The following is a 26,336-nucleotide window of genomic DNA, read 5'->3' as shown; positions in this document are numbered from 1 at the left end:
TATAAATTTGAAATCTCACATACAAACTAAAGCCATCTTTATTATATCAGACTCTCTTCCATGTGCATTTTTCGGAATAGATACTAAATAAAATATAAACTCACTACCCTGTAGTTTTGCCTTTAGTAATAGATCTACCCTTGTATATCAGTAATTATAGGCCTAATTTCCAATGGCAAATTATATCCCAAAAATTGTTTCAGGGACAATTAATATTATAATATTTCTCACTTTACGCAATTTTCACTGATTAATTGCACAATATATTTCTCTGTCTAACGTCTTACTTGATCGCCGTAACTATATTAACACGAGCATTCTCTCTCTTTTACTGGTATGGCGTCTGAGGTCTGCTTTAGGTTTCAGATATAAATAACATATATAAATATTTATTCGTTACAGTTTATTTGGTTTTTTCAAAATATCTACTCTATCTTAAAACTTCTGGTAAACACCAGTTACTAAGAGACTTAACTGGTTTGTCACTTACTCTAATCCTCCGTAACCTTCGGCCATAACTGCATTCTGAATCACAAAAATATTTAACTGAAAATATACTACAGAATACTTGAATCAATGTCATAACCGTCTTAAAAACAATCATCTTCTCTCTCTCTCTCTCTCACATTATCACCTTAAAGTACACAACCGTCTCTCACATTAAAACAAGTAGAATATCATTACTCTCTAATTTCTCTCATGTTCTAACAAAAGCATACGCCTAGTTCTCCATTATCTATGCACTTCTATCACTTTCCTTTCAACTAACATTAGAGCAATAGTGTTTTCTCTCCTTATCCATACGCATTTCTCTCAAGTATTGATATAGCATTTCTCTCAAGTATTGATATAGCATTTCTCTCAAAGATATTGATTTACTCAAGAATTGATATAGCTCAAGTATTGATATAGCATTTCTCTCAAGTATTGATATAGCATTTCTCTCAAGTATTGATATAGCATTTCTCTCAAGTATTGATATAGCATTTCTCTCAAGAATTGATATAGCATTTCTCCAAGCACCGATATGTTATATAGATATAGCATTTCAAGCACCGATATAGCTCAAGCATTGATATAAAGCATAGCATTTTCCTCTCAAGTTGATATAGCATTTGATATAAGCAAGAATTGATATAGCATTTCTCTCAAGAATTGATATAGCATTTCTCTCAAGTATTGATATAGCATTTCTCTCAAGTATTGATATAACAGAGGCAAAAGTGAATATGCTCACAAAAGCCTTGCTGGAAAAGCGACCATTAAGAACCGTAACAAATAAAAGACTGATTAATCTAGTTTCCAATTTTCAACTTTCAGTGCAACATCTTCAGGATTTTGTGGCCTTTAATTTTCCTCTTATTTTTCTGATTATTTATAATTCGTTCCCCTCTAGCTTGATCATGCATCGCTTAGTTCCAAGTAATTTCTCTCCCCTTGTTTAGTTTTCCCTCTTAAAAACTAATTATTTTTTATGAGAAAATTAGTTTTTTTAACAAGAAAATTAATTTTTTAAGAGAAAATTAGTTTTTAGGAGAAAATTACCTTGCTAAGAGGAAATTAGTGTTTTAGAGATACTGTCTTTTTCATATAAAATAATCAACTAATTATTTCCTATATCTCGTTCAAGCTACAGTTTCCATCAATCTAGTGCACTTCTTGTGAGATAGCCTACGAGAGGGATCAAGCAATCAAGCAAAATATTATTAATGCTTTAAGGCGGGCGTTGGTGTTATCCCAGATTTGCCAGCATTTCCTGATTAGACTTAGTCTGCCGAGACCAGATGATTAAATCTCGCGGTCCCTAATGAACGTAACAGAATTTCCACAGTAATTATTTTGTTATGAAGATTTGTTTTGCAAACCCCTCTCTCCATTTAAAGCGGGTGGTTTCAGAAAGTAATTGGGAAACAGGTACTTTACCTGGCCATTGAACAGTCTGCATTTAATGATTAGATGCACATGATGACCGGAGTGAAACTGCGAGAAACAAGACTATTTTAAAGGGGTCATTATTTATATCATCTACTCCTTTAACTTCCTCATTTGCCTTCACAGGTTTCTGAATTTACTGTCAAACTTCTAACAGAACTGTTCAATAAGGAGTCCATAATCCACACTGGTTATCCTTAAGAAAAAAATACCTTCTGTCATTGGTTTCAAGTTTTTCATTTTCGAGTACTTTTGTACAATCACACTCTAAACACGTAACATACGTGACATATAAAAACATGAACTCTTTCTTAAATAAACACGCTTTCACACATATTCTATGCAAGATATCACTAATCTTTAAGTGTAATAGAGAGACAACGACTTACATAAATTAATACCATTGAATGAAAATGGAAATACGAACCAGATTATCTAACATCACACGAACGGCGAAACATATCAAATGTTAATGAAAGTGACAATCACAAGCGCGAATTAAATCGCGGGAATGACTGACTTTCATTTGTGGGAAATGTACAGTCCATGTCGACGAATGTGGTCGGGCGTGAAATTAATTTGCCTTTGACATTATATACACTCGAAGAAAAAAGCTATTATTAATAAGTGAGCCTTGTGTTTCATATTTCATGTAATGTGTCCTTCCTTCTTTGTACACTGATTCATTTTATGAGGTGTAAAGGTCAGCGATATTCACTTGCTGATGGTTACAGCATAATGGGAAAATTGTTCATGTTATACTACAAATGAGAAAACATACGCACACATTATATATATATATATATATATATATATATATATATATATATATATATATATATAAAAGTATATATTATATACACACATGTACACACACACACATATATATATATATATATATATATCGTGTAAAATACACACACATATATATATATATATATATATATATATATATATATATATATATATATATATATATATATATATATGACTGAATGCTAATACACGTGAAAATTATTGCTCTGTTCCATCTTTTGTTCAACGTCATTAACTCATGTCTGTAGTGGAACTACACTCTAATTTATACCCATAGGTGAGCATAGGAAAAATTTATAGATTAAAAGAATAATAGTGAGAATTAATAAAGAAATTTCCCAGTTCAGGATTGGATATCCTCCGGCTCCCGAGAGAGTCCCAGTGATTTGCATCGCCGTTTCCTTCTGCTGGACGGGAGATCATAGCCTGAAGATACCTGAACGTTCAGAGTACGCTGCGGCAATGCGATGCTTTTCCTTTTACGTAACCATAACCTGCAGGCCACTGGCACTCACCTACTGTATATACAGGAGTGTAGTTCCGTTGTAGACTAGTGAACCTCTGATGGTAGCTATAAGTAGTGTCGGGACTGAAGAAAATAAGTAAAAAATGCGCCGAAGTTTCTTCGGCGCAATCGAGTTTTCTTTACATCGTATAATCAAGGACACCGAAAACAGATCTATCTTTCGGTGCTCTCGGTATAATGCTGCATGATCCGCTGCCCATGAAACTTTAACCAGGGCCTGGTGGTAGCCTATCGTATATTGTTGTCAGAAGCACGATTAAGCTTAACTTAAACCTTAAATAAATAAAAACTACTGAGGCTAGAAGGTTGCAATTTGTTATGTTTGATGACTGGAGGGTGGGTGATCAACACACCATTTTGCAGCCCTCTAGCCTCAGCGGTTTTTAATATCTGAGGGCGGGCAGAAAAAGTGCGGACGGACAGACAAAGCCGGCACAGTAGTTTTCTTTTGCAGAAAACTAAAAGGGAACGACTTAACAATAATTTTCATTTTTTCCTTCAAAGTTTTACCTTTGGAAATAAGTGAAATATACGAAGCTGGAGAACTGTAGTAGCCGGATAAGTAGGCTACATATTACATAACAAAGTATCATCCATTGATACTATACAGTGCAAGAATCTCGCTTTGCAAGTGGGTCTCTATACTGCATATCAGGATCACATTCGCCAATGGTCCAACATTGCACTATACCTTTTGTCGTCCCGCCAAAAACCAACAAATCGTAAACCATTATTTACTCATTCTAAGAAAATAGACTTCAAAAATTTTGATATCATTCAGAACTTCTAATTTTCTCATCTTTTGAGAAAATTTAGTTCGAAAATCTGACAACGAAGACAGCTGAAATGTTGATATGTTACAGAGAATTAAAAACTGCGACACTTTGGCTGGAAAACTCAAAACTTAAATTAAATGGGATACGCCAGTTCTTCAAAGCAGGGACGAAATCTCACTTATTTCCAAAGGTAAAACTTTTAAGGAAAAAATGAAAATTGTTGCTGAGTTGTTCCCTTTTAGTTTTCTGTAAAAGAAAACTATTGTGCCGGCTTTGTCTGTCCGTCGGCACTTTTTCTGTCCGCCCTCAGATCCAGCCAGTTTCATATGGCAGTATCACATTACCATACGAGATGTTGTTCTGTATAACTGGCCGTCTGCACCTGCGATGAAATGGTCAGACGATACGCTGTTACACAACAAGTGGATATGAGAGTTTACAATAGTAGACGCCATATTCAGATTGTAAACTGCCTGAGGGCGTATTCATCAATGAGACTTCGGCAAGAAATTTTAACGGTAAGAATGTTATTTACAATCTTGAGCACCAATATGCATATGTATAAACATATATATACAGTATGTATATATACATACATATATACAGTATGTATATATATATATATATATATATATATATATATATATATATATATATATATAATGCAATGTGTTAAATGTTTATACTTTAAATTTCAAAGGAGATGACACAGAAATAATGGCATCATGTATAAGGAATATAATATAAAATAGAGGTCTCTCTCTCTCTCTATATATATATATATATATATATATATATATATATATATATATATACATATATACACACACATACATATATATATATAGTACTGTGTTAAATATTTGTACCTTTAAATTTCTTCACATTTCACAGGTAATGACAGAAAAAAGGGCACCCTGTAAAAGGAATATAATATAATAGAGGTTACCAATCTCCTCCTGACGATGATACTGCCCTCAGCTAAAATGCAAATTTTTTTTAATGAACAAAGGAGCGATTTATAAAAAAAAATGAATGCATAAGTGTACTAAAATTATCGCAATTTGTAACGAATAAATATTATCAGATTATGGGATACAGGTGGGAGTGATTCATTAACAGACAATAAGGATGAACTATGAGATGAACCAGTCACAGGAAATGGACCCATCAGTCTACATGTCGTTTAATTCCCATTCCAAATCTGATTTCCAGGGCTGACTCTCCAAGCGCTATTGAACTGTTAGCACAGATATGGCTGCCGCTGATAGAAGAGAATCTATCTATCTGTCTATCTCGCGATATAAAAATGGATGTAAGTATGTATGTGTGTACGTTCTGCATACACTCTGAAACGCATGGAGCAATTTTAATCAAACTTGGTATACATATGACTTACTATCTCGAAAAGAACACTGTCGGGTAAGACATCACTACACTCATAAAGGGAAGGGGGATGATGTATAAAAATAACCGAAAAGGACAGATAGTGTTTATCCATAGTTTCGAGGTCGCTGAAGTGTATAGTGACACTCCTGATGCCCTTTAAGTCCTAGTTCAGCCCCGACAGGAAGTAGGATGAGAAGTGGGTGACATATAAAAATAACCGAAAACAAAAGATATTAGTGTCTAATCCATACTTTTCGAGGTTGCTGAGATGAACAGTGACACTCCCAATGTCCTTTAAGTCCAAGTTCAGCCCTGATAGGAAGGGGGGTGAGAATGGGTGGGAAGAGGATGACATGTAAAAATAACCGAAAACGAAACATATTAGTGTCTAATCCATAGTTTTCGAGGTCACTGAGATGAACCGTGACACTCCTGATGCCCTTGGGTCCAAGTTCATTCCCGATAGGAAGCAAGATAAGGGCAGCCAGTGACATATAAAATAACCAAAATAACCAATACCAGCGTCTAATCCATAGTTTTCGAGGTCGAGATGAATGGTGATGCTCCTGATTCCCTTTAAGTCCAAGTTCAGCCTTGATAGGAATTGGGGGTGAGAAGCGGTGAATATAAAATGTCAAAAATGCTGGGCAATGTAACTGAAGCAACTATCTTAATAGGAAAGGAAGAGAGAGAGAGAGAGAGAGAGAGAGAGAGAGAGAGAGAGAGAGAGAGAGAGAGAGAGAGAGAGAGATTATTGGTTGTCACACAGAGTTTTCCCAAGCAGCGCCGGGTTGGTCAGCTAGTAGAATATAAAATTTAGACCAGAGGCTGGGACTTATGAGGTCATTCAGCACTGAAAGTGAAACTGAGAATAAACGGATTTGAAAGGTGTAACAGGAGGAAAACCTCGCAGATGCACTATGAAACAATTGTTAGGAGAGGTTGGAATGCAAGAAGGAAGAAAGAGAATATGAATGGAGGTATAGTAAAAGGAATAAAAGCGGTTACAGCTCAGGGCCGAAGTGACGCTGCAAAGAACTTTAAGTAATGCCTGCAGTGCACCACGTGAAAGTGTCGCTGATAAACAAATGTACTTACAAAAAGTGTACAGTATTTTGGGTTTTATTTGAGGGATACTTTTCGAAACAGAGAATGGCGCTTCTGTGAATTTATTATCTGATTCCAGCTTGTTCAGACGCAAACACCTCTTTATGAGCGCACTTTTATATAAAAATAAAAACTTCATGTACATAGCATATGAGAGAATGGCTTAAGGTACTGACAACGGAAAGAGCGCATATGTCTATCACACATTTATGACAGTTTCTCTCAAATGGTGACATAAAACGTTGATATTTATAGAATAAAATCTCACGAACTGCTACAGTAATCTTGCTACGATTAAAACTTTTTACTTTAGTACAGTAAATTTAGTGCTTATTATTCATAATATAAATTATAAATATATATACATACATATATGTATATATGTATAACTGAATATATATGAAAATATAAATAAAGGCAATGCCACAATGTGTGTGTGTGTGTGTGTATATATATATATATATATATATATATATATATATATATATATATAATATAGGGAGATGAATGTCTAGACAGATATTACACTTATAGAGAAGATAATATATATATATAACGTCTGCTTGTTAAAAGATTAGATACTGTATAAATACATATAAAAAAGTAATGAACATATATATATATATATATATATATATATATAGGTGTTTTTCTAGACAGAAACAAGCACAAAGACTTTCTAAAAATTATCAAATGAACGTTTCCTTATACAAAATGTGAAGGACAAAGGCTTTTATGAAAAAACAAGCCAACAAACGTTGCTTGTTAAAAAATGCATAAAAACGGCTCAAAGTTATAATATCAAAAGTGGGAATATTTTTTTCAGGACAGAACGCCTCTATTTATTGCTTCAAAAATGTAAGGCAAAGGCATCTCTCAATCCCTTTGTTCTGGATAAAATGCATCAAGTATATATAAAGTGGGAATATTACGAACGGTTATTGCTCAAAATAACACGATATCTATTCTATATATATATACATATATATATATATACTATATATATATATATATAATATATCATCTTTTGACCCAGCAAACTAACGAAAAAAATGTACATTGAGTCTGAGGGATCTTTTAAGTATTCTCCAAGTCGACACTAAATTCACTTATACACGATATCATCAAATCCCACTGGAATGACTTTTAAAAAGAAGAAGCAGAAGTTCATAAAGAATGGGAGAATGATCTTTTATATATATATATATATATATATATATATATATATATAGATACATATATATATGCATTTATGTATATACATAAACATATGATTTATATATGTACATGAAACATATGAATAAATAAATAAATAAATATATAATACGTATATACATTAATAAATATATAACATGCATATGCATTAAAAACATAATCTACGATATAATATATTCCTATAATCATTACCCACTATTTATAAAATCGCATGAAACCTCCCCTAATATAGAAACCCCCAAAGAAAAATTAAATCAAAATACCATTATTAATAATCTAATCACGAAATAATCACACACAACGATCCACCTGACATTGAAAACCAGCGAACACCTTCAGCATACCATGGAATGGGATATAGAATTTAGGCCAAAAGCCAAGCACTGAGACCTGCGAGGTCATTCAGCGCTGAAAGGGAAATTGAAAGTACAAAGGCCTGAAATGTATAACAGGAGGGAAACCTCGCAGCTGCACTCTGAAACAAGTGTTAGGGGAGGGGAGGAGAATATGAGAGAATATGAATGGAGGTACAGTAAAAGGAATGAAAGGGGTTACAGCTAGGGGCCGAAGGGACGCTGCAAAGAACCTTAATTAATGCCTACAGTAAGATGCACTGGACGGGAACTAGCCCTCAACCCCCTGCCCTGGGGATACGACTAAACAGCATACGCAGCGAAACCCGCCGTCTGTCCCCTTTAAGGCCGAAGTGAAGATGGGCTCTCGTTGGAGCTAAGTAATGATGAGGACGAGATTTACTTGAAGTTTTTATGAATAGGGCAATGAAGGATGCCGTGAGGGGTGGCAGGGCGGCTCGTCCTTCAGGAAGTTTGTGTGTGTGTGTGTGAAGTTTGTGTGTGTGTGTGTGTGTGTGAAGAATATATATATATATATATATATATATATATATATATATATGCATATGTATAATATATATATATATATGTGTGTGTGTATAAAACAAATACATACATATATATTTATATATATATATATATAAACAAATACATACATATATACTGTATATATACTAAAAATGCCTATTTTTGTGTAGATAAATGCAGCATATATTTTCTTTGCGGTCATAAACTGCTCTTTAAAGTATATATATTCAACCTTTCTTTGAAGGCCTAAAGTATACGTACATTATACTTAACATACTTAAACACACATTTGTTTGATCTCTCTCTCTCTCTATTATGGTGACGCGGGTCTGTTTCGCCTACTGGACATCATAATTTCTTCATTTTGCCCTGATTCAAGGCTTTGTAGTGACAAGAGATCCAAAAAGAGCGAAGAATTCGAGAAGCTAAGAGGCATTGTGGCTATCAAAATTACATATGTATCTGGAGAAAAGTGACCAGTAGACTTCTACACACACACACACACACACACACACACATATATATATATATATATATATATATATAAATATATATATATATATATATATATATATATATAAATATATATATATATATATATATATATATATATATATATATATATATATATATATATATATATATATATATATATATATATATTATATCAACACAGCACGAAATTTTAAACGCGTGCTTTGAGTATATCATAAAATCTTACGTAAGAAGGCAGTGTGAAAACCGGGACTTTGAACAAGTACTTTCATAGTTTATTCTACATTTTCAAGTCCACACTCATGAAACCCGATCCTACCTAGCACTTTTAAAAGCGTATCAGAGAAGCCCAAGTTTCCTCCTACATCAACAACGTCACAAAGAGTAAGTGTGAAGAAAAAGGAGGATCGTAGCCAGATTTAGCTCTTTTATGAAAGGATTCGAGGCGTTAATATACAAACAAGGTTGGCGGCACCTCTTCTCGGGGACCGCCTTCTACAGAATGCTGTTTACTAAGCAGCTTTCTTTCTTTCTTTCTTTCTTTCTTTCTTTCTTCATCCGTTCTTTATTTCTTTCGCTTTTCATTCCCCTTTCTATAGTTTTTCGTCCTCTTTATGCTTACTCTGTCTCTATCTGTCTCTTCCTTGTCTTTTTATTTTCCCTGTAGTTCCTCATTGTGTGTGGAATTATTAATCTTGCTCCTTTCCGTCGTGTTCTCGGATAAATATACCATTTCCCTCTCTCGTGTGTGTGTGTGTATGTTTGTGTGCGTGTATGTGCGCGTGCGTCCATATGTGCGTTGGGGTGTGAACGCTAACTCTTCTGTTTTCCTCTCTCTCTAAATGCAAGACTACTTCAGTTTTATTTCCACTCAAGTTCTTTACACGATCATTTGAAAGCAAATATACAGTATATTCAGTGATATTCACTGATATTCTTCATTGTGACTTACCGTCTCGTTTTGTATTTAATCCATTTCACGTTGCAAATTATTTTTGTCCTCTGTCGTACAGCTCACATGAAGTCCTTTGCTAATACTGTCATTACAGTTGAGGTTATTTTTAAGCTGGCGTTTTGACATTTTTCTCTTACAACTGCAAAATTGCAATTAACTCCTGAAAAAAATCAGTAAAATTATTCTTTTTTCTGCTTTGCAATTCAGTCTATTTACTACTGAGAATTTATGGATGGCTTCATTCTAACGTTAATTCAAGACGGACGGGGCATACGCTGATATCCTTTATCATTCTCTTTTTCTATGAAGATAATTAAATAAATGCGATATAAAAACAATAAAAACGTCAGCAAAGAATATTTGATAAGGAAGGCGATTCGGTTCCGTGCGATACCATGACCACCCTTTTCTAAAGTCACAATGACATGAAATAATAAGTCTTTATGACTGTAAAAGTTGCTGTAACACAATTATAAATAAGATTAATGTTGGGGCGTCGTCTTTACCTATTATTCACCTGGACTAGTTGAGCTGCCCAATCTCATAATACCCCTTAGAAGGTATCCCTGAATCATGTTTGAAATTCAATTGCCACATCTGATTTGCCTTAGTGATAAACCTATCTATCTGGAGTGCTATTCCTCATCTCCCTTACGGCCTCCAGTCAATTTGTAACGGTGATACTCGCTCGTGGTATGACTAACGGTAATCCGTTGAGCTCATTCAGTAATTGTCTATTAGAGGTTCATACTGTTATGCTCACCCGCTTCGAGTTAATGACTTTCGTATACCTATGGAGTGGATGGCCTTCGTCTACCTAAGGAGTTAATGGCCTTCGTACACCTATGGAGTTAATGACTTTCGTATACCCATGGAGTTAATGACTTTCGTATACCTGTGGAGTAAATGGCCTTCGTATACCTATGGAGTTAATGGCCTTCATATACCTATGGAGTTAATGGCCTTCGTATACCTACGGAGTTAATGGCCTTCGTATACCTATGGAGTTAATGTCCTTCGTACACCTACGGAGTTAATGACTTTCGTATACCTATGGAGTTAATGGCCTTCGTATACTTATGGAGTTAATGGCCTTCGTCTACCTATAGAGTTAATGTCCTTCGTATACCTACGGAGTTAATGGACTTCGTATACTTATGGAGTTAATGGCCTTCGTATACCTATGGAGTAATATGTTGCGTCCTCCTCTAAGAAGGGGCCACTATTATTATTATTATTATTATTATTATTATTATTATTATTATTATTATTATTATTAAAGTAAGCAAAGATTTATGAGAAACAAGCCAAAAAGGCCATCAACTAGCAGAGCAGGCTTCCACTAAACAGAATATTCATGAGTGGTAAGAGAAAATATAATAAATAAATAAATAAATTTGATAACATAAATGAATAAATAAGTAAATGAATAATGTATTATATGAAATATGTAGTTCTCTGAATAACACTGAACGCTACAGACTGAAGAGACTGAGTGCCCGCGGAGACGGACGCTCCAGAATATGATTTTATTAATAAAATAATGCTACAAACGATAAGCGTCGTAATCCGTATTTCAGTCGTGTTCTCCGGATAAATATCCTGAACTCTTGATACGTTAGAATAATAATTTCCGGGGAGTTTCAAGATGCAGCATTTGCTACAGAGTCATTCTTTATTATTATTATTATTATTATTATTATTATTATTATTATTATTATTATTATTATTATTATTATTATTATTATTATGCTGGTGTGCTTGTTGAAATATATCGTACATTATTCTGTATAATTCTGAATTTCATTTTGGCTTTTTATTTACATGAGATTTCTGTTTTCTTTACAGCTCTGGTTTTTCTCAAAAAGGCATTTGTTTTTAAAATTGATTTTTGAGTATTTTCAACCTCCTATATTTTTGCTCTACCTTAACAGTCCTTAAATTTTCAGGTCAAAAATAAGCATCCTTCTGCTACTGAACGTAACAATCATTTATTTAATCGCATACGAAAACTGCTTATTATGCCTCCTACCCAATACAAATAAATATTGAAAAAAAAAAACCAAATTGGAGAACAAATATATTCAGAAGCACATATAGTGTCGGAGCGTCCTGCTCCCCCATCAACGTAGAGAAACTGTGTGTGCTTCTGAATATATTGTTCTCGAATTTCTGGGTTTTATAAGTTTCAAAGGTTGACACTGATCTGTTATCAGTAAATAAACACTCTATACCACAGACATCAAGCGCAGAATCGCCGAGAAGAGACAGCTACATAAAGATATCAACACTACCTCATGCCCTGCGACCGGCATCTTTCCACGCAGGATATGCCCCCAAATTTAGGCTTTCAAATAGGTTTCCCTCTCTTGGGTAGACGATGTTTGGATCTGGCGTTATCTTTGCATCTAGGGAAGGTTAGATCTTAGATTGTTTGCCGATTGGGATGTCAATTCAACTTCCTCTTTGAAGTATCCACGGTCCAGATATACCAGGGTCAGGTAGATCACTAGTTCCTCATTGGACGGGTGGGCACCGTTCTCAGCTAGCACTCTACTGGCCCAGCGTTCGATCTCCGACCGGCCAATGAAGAATTTGAGGAATTTATTTCTGGTGATAGAAATTCATTTCTCGCTATAATGTCGTTCGGATTCCACAATAAGCTGTAGGTCCCGTTGCTAGGCAACCAACTGGTTCTTAGCCACGTAAACTAAATCTAATACTTCGGGCCAGCCCTAGGAGACCTGTTAATCAGCTCAGTGGTCTGGTTAAACTAAGGTATACTTAACATATTTCTGACCAATTTTTTCAAGTAGGGAACATAAAAAAACACAAACACTTCTCTATCAGCTTTTGGATTTTTAAAAAATATCTTATTATCAAGAGGTTTTGTCACGTGGGTTTTGTTTACTAAGATAATCTCTCTGGGAGGCGTGACGTCACTACCCCCCTGACTAATGTCCATACCTGCGCGCTGGCTGACCTGTTATATCTGGACCGTGGAAGTATCCTACTGATCAAGAAGGTTTAAGCATCTATTTATCCATCTCGGAGTAAAATATAATTGTTTACGTATCTTTGGGAGCACAAATGATCCTAGAACTATTATTTTTTGACCGTTGACACGACATTCAAGCGGAAATATTTTATATAGCACGCTTCCTTTGGTGTTTTAGCACAATTTAAAGGAATCAAACCGTTCCATGAAATATTTACAAACTGATCTGGAATATTTAGTACATTAATGCATCTGGTTAATATATGATTTTTGTAATGGAAAGCATCTGTAATTTAAAATAAATGCGAGTTATTTACCATTTCGGTTTCTTTAAAGAACTGTATTTTGTGATCATTAACATGTCCTTCGACTTCCCTTTGCTTTGCTCCAAAACCTTTCCACGAAAAAACTCAAAAATCCTTCAAAATCATTAGAAAGTAAATCGAAAATCTTTCCAGCAAAGATATTCCTTTTTAGCTTTCAAAGAATGGACTAAACACCTGACACGCTTTTATGTATTGACATTTTGGGTGCGATAATAGTTTCATCCTTTCTGTCCTCCGATAAAAGTTACAAAACAAATTTCTTCATGTTTAAGATGCTCAAAGAGTCCTGTCGTCTTCTGTTCGTGATTCTTCTTTAGCTTTACCTGTGCTTCTCACATTCCTCTTTCTTGGGTCATGGAAGACAGTGTTCTGTACTAATCAATCCCCACAATGTAGACTTTTCAGTCTTCTTATTTATCTTTTGAATATCGTCACAGTGTCTCTTTTAAAAGAAGCGGGTTTGTCATCAAAATTACAAGATGGGAAGTCCATAAATACCATTTTTGTTGCTGCCCGAGTCCGAGATTAATTGTTAAAAATGTCATTTCTATTACAATCAAATTGGTCATTGTTGATGACGGACATGGACTCTAGAAAAGTCAGTGAATATTTCCGATTCCCAAAATAGAGGTATTTTGACTTTATTTAACTACTGTACTTTTGAATATCAGCTAATAAAAATAACAACAAAACCGTTGCGAATTTTGATATTTTTACAGCTTTAAACAAGCAAGAATGGAAAATAAAACAATCCACCTACATCCTGAAGCGAAGAAGCTGATTTCATTATCTTAATTCTAATCTCAAAAGGCACTAGGATGGCTTCATAGAATTTGCAAGGTAAATATCAATTCATTATAATTCCCTTTCATGCTGCGTAAAGTATAAATTTTCCGTTTGAGAGGACACATAAAAAAAAAAAAACATGGGTGCTATGATATGGCTGCTCATGTTTACTTTAGTTTTTGTTCCCGACTTTGTTTCCTTAGTATTACCATGATTGCACAGGGTAATGTCAACAATGGCCGTTTGCTCCCGGCATTCTCTGGTCCTTGTTTCCTTACATGCCGTTGCGTTTAATATGTGCACAAACGAAAAGAAAGGAAGTATTTTAAATCTGAATTCAATTTAAATCACAAGACGTCACGACGCACAGAAGATATCAGGACATCATGAAAAAAAGGGATCTTTCTTACCCTGCAGTATGTTAACTTGATAATCAATTTTTTTTTTAATAAATGAACATGTCTTTCTGCATCTCCTATTACTTCCTGTTATTTCTTCCAAATGAATGGCACATTCTTTGGAAGCCTGAATTTCAAGTCAGTGGGACCTGTGGGCCTCTTCCAATAATAATAATAATAATAATAATAATAATAATAATAATAATAATAATAATCGGTGAGACGATTTGGTTGCCAATGTATGGAGAAGGCCACGGATTAGGAGCCAAAAACTGACAAGTGTAAACAAGTGTGTGAAGTAAAGATGGAAGAAGAAGAAGAAGAAGAAGAAGAAGAAGAAGAAGAAGAAGAAGGTGCTTCAATAACAATCTTTCCAGTCTGAGGCCGTCTTTTCTTGATCAAAAGGCCGAGCAAACGTGAAACACGATGCCTTTGTGTAGCCCAGAACACACCCACCAAAAAAAAAAAAAAAAACAAATAAAGAAAGGATGAAGGAAAAAACTGGGGTGCGGGATGGATTCGTCTCTACAACTCTTAAGGAAAAGACGGAAGATGGTAAATGTTCGGAAAAAATGAAGCAGTAAGAGAATTCCGAAACCTTAGTAGCAGAGGGAAAGACAGTGTCAATAAACTGTAATAAGTGAAATAGTACCTTCCGCACTGGTTAGAATTTTTCTATAGAGAGAGAGAGAGAGAGAGAGAGAGAGAGAGAGAGAGAGAGAGAGAGAGAGAGAGAGAGAGAGAGACAGGGGTTGATAAATTAATTTTCTGGAGATTTTCCTTGAAATTCTATGCCACTTTGGTCAAGAATAATTCTTAAGTCCTTTCCACTTGTTTTAGAAGTATGTACTTAACATTCAGAACATCATGTGTAGATTTTATGTCTGTACTAATTTAAAGTAATGATTCTGTTCCTTAACCCTCTCTCTTTTTTCTATATTATTATTATTATTATTATTATTATTATTATTATTATTATTATTATTCAGAAGATGAACCCTATTCATATGGAACAAGTCCACTGGGGCCACTGACTTAAAATTCAAGCTTCCAAAGAATATGGTGTTCATTCGAAAGAAGTTACAGAAGGCAATGGGAAAAACTGAAAGAGGAGATCAGTTATTAGAAAAACAGATAAAGTAACGAATAAATAAAAAAAAAATCAATAAAAATGTACGTAAAATATTAAAATACAAGTTGAATTGTATTGCATCTTCGCTTGAACTTCTGTCTGAAGTTCAAGCAATGATGCAATACGGGTCTCACAATTTTGACCTAAAATTATACGCCTGCAACACGTACGTTTCCCGTTTTCTTCTGAATTTTAAACAAAATCGCGTCATTTGAATGCACACACACACACCCACTGAGCGAGAACCATCAGCAACATGAAATTTAAACTATGATATTATGACTGGGGAGTCCGCGCTGTTAAAACCATTACTCAACCGTATTTTAAAACGACAAAAGATTCACTTAAGGGCATCGCAGTCCCTCAGTTTTCATTCAGAGATGAAAAATGGCAAACAACGGCAGCGGAGATTTCTCAGGAGTGACGGTATATGATTCTTGATATGGAGAATGAATGACCCTGCCTCTCCCTCCCCCAGGGGATACTTTCTTCCCAAGGGTGTATCTTAATTCTTTTGTTTACGCAGTCTTTGTTTCGCCTGTGTTTGTAATAAATGCATAAATCATTCTTAATTTCCCGCTTTTGTTTGGTGGCGGAAGCTGAGCTGGAGTAATCTCTCTCTCTCTCTCTCTCTCTCTCGCTTACTTTTGTTCTGCTGTGCTATTGGATAAGCTAAAATTTTTAAACTCTAATATATATATATATATATATATATATATATATATATATATATATATATATATATATATACAGAATATTATATATATACATACATATATATAATATATATGCACACAAATATATATACATATATACAAATACATATAAATATGCATATACATGTCCTTAAAAAATCACAGTAGATGCACGTGGCTTCAGTGTATAAGCGAATCCCACAGAAAAAAAATATATATATATATATGTATATATACACTTCTGATTGCGTCTCTAGGGAAAACCTCCATACCCTTAGTCAGTTGTACTAAGATTCCACACAGACGGCTCATCAAGACCACATCTCACAAACTGCGACATTAGCTTTTATCTTACTCGAACTCTCTTGGCTCCCTGGATATGTGGGGCCCTTCCGCTCTAGTCAATCTTCGACGCCATCTATCCTTCATTTTCCAGATCTTCTTCACCTTCTTCCTCCTAACATTTCAGAAATATACACTAATTCTACCAAGCGATCTATCGTTCTTCATTCTTTTCACGTGGCCAAAGGACTTTTAAAACACCAAGTCCCATAATTTCACCTCTACAAACTTTAGCAGTTTGTCTTCTTGTTTCTATACCTCTATTCCCTTCAACCCTAAAGAGAGCTAGTAGGGCAGACTTGCCCTAATGAAGTGCAAGCAATAAGATACATCTCTATTAATGGACTTTACTCCTTAACCTGTCCTTGGGAAGGAAAGAAGTAGGTTAAAATCTTAAAACGGAACAGAGATTGGTAAATGGTATGAAATATTAACCAAGGTGTGACCCTCGAGTTTGCAATTTAACAAAATAAAATATACTTTCATCATACTTTCTATTCGCCAATAACTCACTAATGACTAACTAAAGAAAGTCTGAAACGAAATTAGTGTATTCTAAGCAAGATCAATTACTAATTTCAAAACTACAGGGTCTCGCATCCTCGGGACATGAACGGAATTATCACTGGATACATAGTACATTGTTTACAAATGCACGTGTGTTTATGTACATCTGACCTGTTTCTGAAGTGCAATGAGATTAAGCAATGCTAAGGTTTACACAGCACACAGGTCATGTCAAATACGAGAATCTAAAACAAAATTGTGCGCTCAGTATTTAATTACTTCATCCCTAAGGAAAAGCTTCAGAATTCCTCAGTTCGTCTGGGAAAGATGATGTTGACTTTGCATTAGACCTAGAGACTTACTAAGTATCATTCATCAGCGTTTTTTCTATTTTTTTATTTGTTGACAGGCTTTGCTTATTCTGATTTTTATTAATGACGTTTACAGTTCACTCTCGCTTTCTTTTTACAAACATCTCAGCTCAGCGTAAATTGTTGGTGTATGCGCCAAATGAATGAGTTCAGAGCAAACGCAAATTAATTCAAATTAGCGAATGCTCTCGGATAATTACAATAGCTATTACGCTTGTATTTACGTATCTGCATCCTGCAAATAACAAGGCATCAGTCACACGATGTTAACATGTTTTTCTTTTGACTCAAAGAACAAAAATGTAAATTTTTGCATGGCACATCTTCGGTGTTTTATCACCTGATTACGTTTCCGCTTTTATACGCCAGGAAAAATCAAAGAAAAATATCAAGAAAATTAAATCTTCCATCTCTCTCTCTCCCTCTCTCTCTCATGTATTTTGAAAACGGAAGTTAAACCCACAATTAAAATGTAACCATCGTAATTATTGCATAAACGTTAGGGTAGTTCATTCTAATTTTTAGTTTTCTGTAAAAAACTATTGTGCCGGCTTTGTCTGTCCGTCCGCACTTTTCTGTCCGCATTTTTCTGTCTGACCTCAGATCTTAAAAACTACTGAGGCTAAAGGGCTGTAAATTGGTATGTCGATCATCCACCCTCCAACCATCAAACATACCAAATTGCAGCCCTCTAGTCTCAGTAGTTTTTTCATCTTTTTAAGGTCAAATTTAGCCATAATCGTACTTCTGGCAACGATATAGGACAGGCCACCACCCGGCCGTGATTAAACTTTCAAGGGCCACGGTTCATACAACATTATACCTAGACCACCAAAAGATAGATGTATTTTCGGTGGCCTTGATTATACGCTGTAGCGGATGTACAGAAAACTCGATTGCGCCGAAGAAACTTAGGCTCAATTTGGACTTATTATTTGTGTTTTAGGAATGATCCAGTACGTATAGACGGAGTATTTATTGGCAGTTTTATATAAAAAAAACTTTAATAGTGTTATTCTCATACATGCCATTTCTAAAACGCCTGAGATTTGCACCGATCCTGAGTGTATTTTACCTATTTACCAACTTGTTTATCGATAAAGCATATAGTAAATAAATAACTTTGAAATGCAAGTGCGGACTGTTCGAATGCCTTGCGCCTCGAAAGCTGGGAAACTGGAATCAAGGAAATCACAAGAAAAAATAAATAAACAAATAAATAAATAAAAAATGCACCGAAGTTTCCTCGGCGCTACAGCGTATAATCAAGGCCACCAAAAATAGATCTATTTTTCGGTGGTCTGGGTATAATGCTGTATGAGCCGCGGCCCATGAATCTCCAACTACGGCCCGGTGGAGGCCTATCCTATATTGTTGCCAGAAGCACGATTATGGCTTTAACCTTAAATAAAATAAAAATACTGAGGCTAGAGGGCTGCAATTTGAGTTTGATGTGTTTTACCAAGCCTTCTAGCCTCAATAGTTTTTAAGATTTGAGGCCGGACGGAAAAAATGCAGATAAAAAAAGTGCAGACGGACAGACAAAGTCGGCACAATAGTTTTATTTTACAGAAAACTAATAAAAACAACTTGAGCAATTTCATTCTGATTCATTTCATTATTTTTGTTACCTGTGGCATATTTGGCATCCACCAATTAGCTAAACCTTTTTTATCGGTAATGAACGGAAACGTTTTGCCATGAAAAAATTCTTTTCAGTCAAATATCATCACAAAAAATCCATGTCACGCGAATACACGGTCAAAATAACCTTTTGGTCCCAATAAACCTTCTATGAATAGTCGAGTCCGCGTGTTGGGAAAATTTGATTCATATTTCTCTCTCTATCAATTTAATCAAGCTTCTATTTAATTGATCATCGTCTATACACACACACACGCACACCAGCACACGCACGCATGCGCAAACACACACACGCACGCAAACACACATACACACACACACGTTCATACAAAATAATATATCAATGGTAAAAGCAATTAATGATTTTATATATATATATACAGTATATATATATATATATATATATATATATATATATATATATATAATTTATATATATAAATATATATACATACATATATATACATATATATTTATATAATTTATATATACATATCTATATATATTATATATATAGATAGATACACACACAAACACATACATACATACATAATACATATATATATATATATATATATATATATATATATATATATATATATATATATATATATATATATATATATAATATAATAAACAAACTATTTCTTTATTGCTTTTATAATCAATTTATCTATTTTGTATGAACATACCCGCTACATGTGCATTAACATCTGAAAATTCTGGGTGATTAATTATTAAAATCACTTGAATCAATTCGCTGACTGCATACGGTGGTCTTGCAATAGTATATAATTTAATTCTTGTGGTTTGTAACAGCACAGAACCCAATAACACCTAATTACTGTCATACTTAAAAAAATTGTTTTTTGAATGAACTCAATTTCTAGTCAAATTATACATATTCAGAGGAAAATAAATTTATATAATTTTCATTAAAAAAAATCACAATGACGGACTGTTTAGGGAAGGAAAAAATGCATTACGGGTTAATGTTGGAACTAGAAAACAAAATTTTGGCCAAAAGCCAAGCGCTTGGACCTATGAGGTCATCCAGCGCTGAAAATAATGTTGAGACAAACGTTAGGAGAAGATGAGACGTAAGAAGGAAGCAAGAGAACGAAGGAAGAAAGAGAATATGAACGGAAGTATAGCAAATGGAATGGAAGGGGTTACAGCCAGGGACTACAGTGCATCGCGCGTGGTACCGGTATGGCTTCGTGCTGATTGGTTTTTCATATTCCGTGATAGGATCTTCGTACGTATCTCAGTTTCGCCAATTCTCTTCATATAAGACGCACTGTAAATACCACCCAAGAGCTCGGCAGATATGCAACGGTCTGTCAAAGGAGACGATGTGTGCTCTGCTGGAAATTGCAGTGCAATAAATTCGCCGGGTGAATGAAGACTGATATATATCACTACAAAGAGAGAGAGAGAGAGAGAGAGAGAGAGAGAGAGAGAGAGAGAGAGAGAGAATTTCGTAGCTTCAAAATGTGACTAATTCTATGATTTTATGTCAAAGCTTAAGAAAATGAAATGAGTTTATTCTAATAATTTCAAGACAAACGAATCGCAGATGAGATATAGTATAATAACTATAAAAACGAACATACACACACACACACACACACACACAAACACACACACACACACATATATATATATATATATATATATATATATATATATATATATATATATATATATATATATATATATATATATATATATATATATATATATATATATATATACACACACACACGCCCTGTAATTCTGTTGCCATCACAAACTGCTAATAGTTGAAGATGAGTAATAAATAACAAAATAACGAATTTGTTTCTACAAGATAAATATTCTTCGACTCTGAAACTTGGTTTATCCTATTTTCGTTCTATAAACAAAAGCAATAACGAAAACTAACATATTTGTTCAATACCATTTTTCAAATAGGAATTACAACTTACGGTTTTTTTTTTTCATCATAACTGAAAACAAGTAAAAACAAGCGCAATCGTGTTTTCTGTACAGCGTATAGTCAAGGCCACCGAAAATAGCTCTGTCTTTCGGTGGTCTCGGTATAATGCTGTACGAGCCGCGGCCCATGAAACTTTAACCACGGGCCCGGTGTTGGCCTGGCCTATATCGTTGCCAGACGCACGATCATGGTTAATTTTAACTTTCAATAAAATAAAAACTACTGAGGCTAGAGGGCTGCAATTTGGTATGCTTGATGATTGGAGGCTGGATGGTCAATATACCAATTTGCAGCCCTCTAGCCTCAGTAGTTTTTAAGTTCTGAGGGTAGACAGAAAAAGTGCGGGCAGAAAAAAGTGCGGACAGACAGTTTTTAGTTTTACAGAAAACTAAAAACTGAGGAAAAAATGAAATTAAGGACAATGAATGACAAGTCTCAATTACTTTTTTCACTTCACTCAACGAGTACCAGTAAAAACTCTGAATAATTAATGAAGTGTTTGTGTAATGGTCAAAGCTTGATGATAAATGGACCTGGCATTAACTTCGTGATTTACAGAAAAGTTTCATTTTTAAATAATTCATGTGGTCATTATGTGTTTCAGCCGAGGCAAACTCGGACATTCATACTGTTGTGTCTTCCGATATTTTCAAAAGAAGAACGACAAGGAATGCAGAATTGGGATGTTAACTAATTATACAATTCACTGGAATTGACTCTTAGCAGACTAAATCATTTTAAATCACCGGTTCGTGATTTGTCTCAGCGAGATCATTTTTTATTATATTAAATATAAATTACAACTGCAAACAAATATATAAAAAACTTCAACTGTGTCGATTTCATACGAGGAATTAATTCTATAACATGATGGTTTTCAGGAATAAGATTTATACTTATTTTTGGGGCTTTAAAGGGCTGCAGGGTCAAATTGTTCGTGTTACATTTCTGCTTCCCTTTGCAATTTATTTTCCAAACGCTTTACAATTTTCTCGCTTTTCCTACCTATTCCTTTATCTTATTCGAGCCTGGCTCGTAAATGAGAAATACTGATGATCTCTATACCTAAAGAGAGAGAGAGAGAGAGAGAGAGAGAGAGAGAGAGAGAGAGAGAGAGAGAGAGAGAGAGAGAATTTTATAACGCAAATGCTTCTCCAAAGACCTCAGCTGTTAACTGTACCATAGAATGTAGACCTTTGGAAATGGGCTATTGATTGGGCGCCCCCTTGAGTTTGTCTTCAACCTAATTTAGTCATCCATATTGATTTCCCGTCTCTTCTCCCTGGGTTCAAGTATGCACTTTTCCCTATTGTCATTGTCTTCTTCATTCAGCTTTTGGAAGGGAAGTACGCCCGGAAGTCTTTGTTCTTTACTTCCTTTGGATGGCTGTTGCGTAAAATCATATTTGTCAATCAAAAAGAGCATAATATTCTTCGATGTTAACATCACAATGGATCTGTTACAAGATTCAAGATCACGGATAGAGCTGGTGGCCCCACAGATGCAAATCTGCTGACTTCAGATAAATGAATGTTCTATTAGAAAATAATAATTAAAGGCATTCCTACGACGAACGGCTGCATTCATAATTAAAATACATGTTCAGATTCATTTCCACAATCGTTGGTTAAACGTCTAGCTCCACAGGATGTTCAGTATGTAATATACAGCAAATGGCCACATAGGTTGGAAATAAACATTTCTTATGATATATGTATAACTGTCATTTTGATTAGTTAAAGGTTAAAGTTCTCTAGGGCCTCGCAAGGGCCAGTGTGTCGCTAGGCCCACTGTTTAAACCCCCAGCCTGAGGGCTGGTACCTATTTTCTTACTAACCCTCTCGAGTTTTCAGACCGCTAGGTTGGCGGGTCACCGGATTTATGCAATGGCGCCATCCCCAAACCACCAGTGAGTGGCGGGATTTGAACTTGGGTCCTTTCGACTGGTAGACGAGAACCTTACCACTGCGCCACCACGGCAACGTTATAATGAACTTATTTCTAAATACAGATATTTTGTTTCCAAATTGTTTCATAATGGAGATTAAGTTACCAATAGCCGAAAGAATAAAGGTAGTGCTCTTGTAAGCAAAGGACAATACCATCTTTATGCTAAATTGCAGAAACTCTTGATGTCAATTAACCAACAAGCCACAAATTCGCTACAGAAGACTTAGAACCTAAGCTTCTCTAATCGACCTACCAGTGGACAAAAGTGTTCTGCTAATCCCAAAATAAATGTATGAGTATGCGACTCTACGTATGCACACCACATGTCAATTAAGAGCTTATAGTAAGAAACAGGCATAAACCTGCATTCAATTCGTCACATATTCTCTGTCAATCATTTTCATCAGGAAATAGTACCTACTCGTGTAAATCATGGCCACTGATTTAAACAGAATAAGCAGTTTGAAAAGAAAATGCTCAAGATAAAACAATATCTAAACCAAATGGCTCATTCAACAGAGATAACATACTGAAAATCTACACTGGGCTGACGAAGTACCTGTGATGCACAGAGCAAGAGTTCTGAGACGATCCGACAATTGGTCCCAGGACCCTCTAAAATGAACTTACAGCTGGGACATATGAGGCTGTAGTTTTTTTTTTTTTTTTAATATCTGACACTGATAAATAATTAGGTTACTCGTAGACTCCCATTCAAAGAAAATTACTACAAAATTGAAACTATTAATGCAAAGAAGATGGATGGTCAAATGTTCTGTTGTATCAACGAGCCAGTAGTGAGTCCTGCCTGCAATGAGCCCGTGTGACGTCATTGTCTGGCCGACCTATCTTAGCGGGTCCTGACTGGTCCATACTGTTACTTAAAACAGATACTGCTACATAGCACCTTCACTTGATAAAAAACTTCAACATGCCTCTTTTGGATGTCATGCCATCAAGAATTAGGAGTAACTGTTCGTGGACTTTGAAATGATACATTTCCAGGAAAATACACCGCACGATGTGGGCTAATTGAACGGTTACTCGGATCTCCGAACCTAACTCCATGGAGTGTCACACTTGAAACACTTGCATTCGTAAGCGCAACGCCAAGGTTTAAAACAAGAAGACTGAATCTTGCCATGCTTTGAAATGTGCAAAGGTCTTGTGTCTTGGGGTACAGAGTTTTTAGAAGATAATGCAATTTGAACCCCTACTGTGAGGCCAAACCTCTGAGACAACTTATTTATTCATCTATTTATCTATCTGTCTATATATCTATCAATATATATATATATATATACACACACATACATACATATATTTATGTATATATATACACATATAATCCATATATATATATATATATATATATATATATATATATATATATATATATATATATATATATATATGTGTGTGTGTGTGTGTGTGTGTCTGGGTGTGTATATTATGACTAAAATTAAACTTTCATTGACATCTACTGGCATGTGCAATTATCACAAAATCCTACCAACAAGGTACTTACACCGTAACGAATCCTTTAGGACCACGTGGAACGAAAGTTAAGTAAACAAAAAAACAAGTACAAAAACAGAAAAGCAACAAACCAGCAAAAAATTTCGGGGGCATCCGTGTCAAACCGCACCATGAAACCGAAAGTAAACCCAACCAAAAGTGAATTTGTCGCGATGTTTTTTGTCCAAAATACTGCCAATGGAATTTATATACGCAGCAAAACTTTTTCTTTCCTATTTCAATTTTTTTCTATATTTTCCACTTTGTATTGTACAATATGTTTTTCCCTTCCTACAATTTTTGTTTATCGCTTTCCCAGTACCGGTACATATTTTTCAATCTTTATTTTTTCATCTTTTTCTTTCTTTCATGTTAGGACTGAATTAAGGCATTACTTCATATACAAACGTAAAATGAATCTGTCATTTGGCCCGGTTATTTTTTCACTTATCCACTCGCTCCTCTCATCATTACATCCATCCATTTACTCTCCCACATATATATATATATATATATATATATATATATATATATATATATATATATATATATATATATATATATAATATATAATATATATATATATATATATACTTGTATATATATATATATATATATATATATATATATATATATATATATATATATATATATATATATATATATATATATATATATATATATATATATATATATATATATATATATACATACATGTGCGTATGCTTGCAAGCGAGAATCCTATTTATTAAATATGGATATAAAAAATATTACTTATTTTCTCACTAAATAAACATTAATTTTTTATGGAAAACATTATTATCTGAACTCGAATTCAATCTGACATTTTTCTTATACCTTACGTGAATCCAAACGAAGACACGGATTCCTGGAGCAACGCCCCCTTCCAAACGCACAATAGTCAAAATTAAAAAAAAAAAAAAAAAAAAAAAATGCTGCTCGCCAACTCGGGGAAATGAACTCCCAGGGTCTTCAGTAATTCCCCGGGTGTTTGCTGTTAACTTTTCCTTTTCTTGGGAATCGAATGACAAAAACTTTCTCGACTGCAACTTAGTTTCAAATGCTTCATTGGCCTCAGTTGCTTCGGGGAAGATTCCTCGAGTCCAAACATTTCGAGTTTATCGTTTTGCAATGATATTTTTTTGTTCGTTATTTTGTTTTTATTTCGAGTATTTGATTGTGATTATACATATTTTTATACAGTATGCATATATAAATACACATATACATAGGTATGTATGTATATATGAATGCCTTTGTATAGACAGGTTTTTCTTTATACATACACACATACATGTGAGTGTGTACATTTTTTTACATATGACCTTTCAGCAATTATAAAGACGTGAATTTTTATATATACACAAACACTGGTCCACAAATATCGTTGCATATCGAATCCATTGTACCTTGGAAATAACTTGCACCCAGAGGGAATTATTATATCTTATAATTGCTTCGTCCACAGCAAGATTCGAATCTTGGTCTGGTTCAAAAATAACGACAGACAATGGCTAAGACCACCGGCTACCAGGAGAGATAAAAGTTGATATATCGACAGTGGCGAATTCAGGT

The sequence above is a fragment of the Macrobrachium rosenbergii genome, chromosome 55 (assembly GCF_040412425.1).
Source record: "Macrobrachium rosenbergii isolate ZJJX-2024 chromosome 55, ASM4041242v1, whole genome shotgun sequence".
Taxonomy (NCBI): domain Eukaryota; kingdom Metazoa; phylum Arthropoda; class Malacostraca; order Decapoda; family Palaemonidae; genus Macrobrachium; species Macrobrachium rosenbergii.
Note: the sequence above shows the minus strand (reverse complement) of the source record.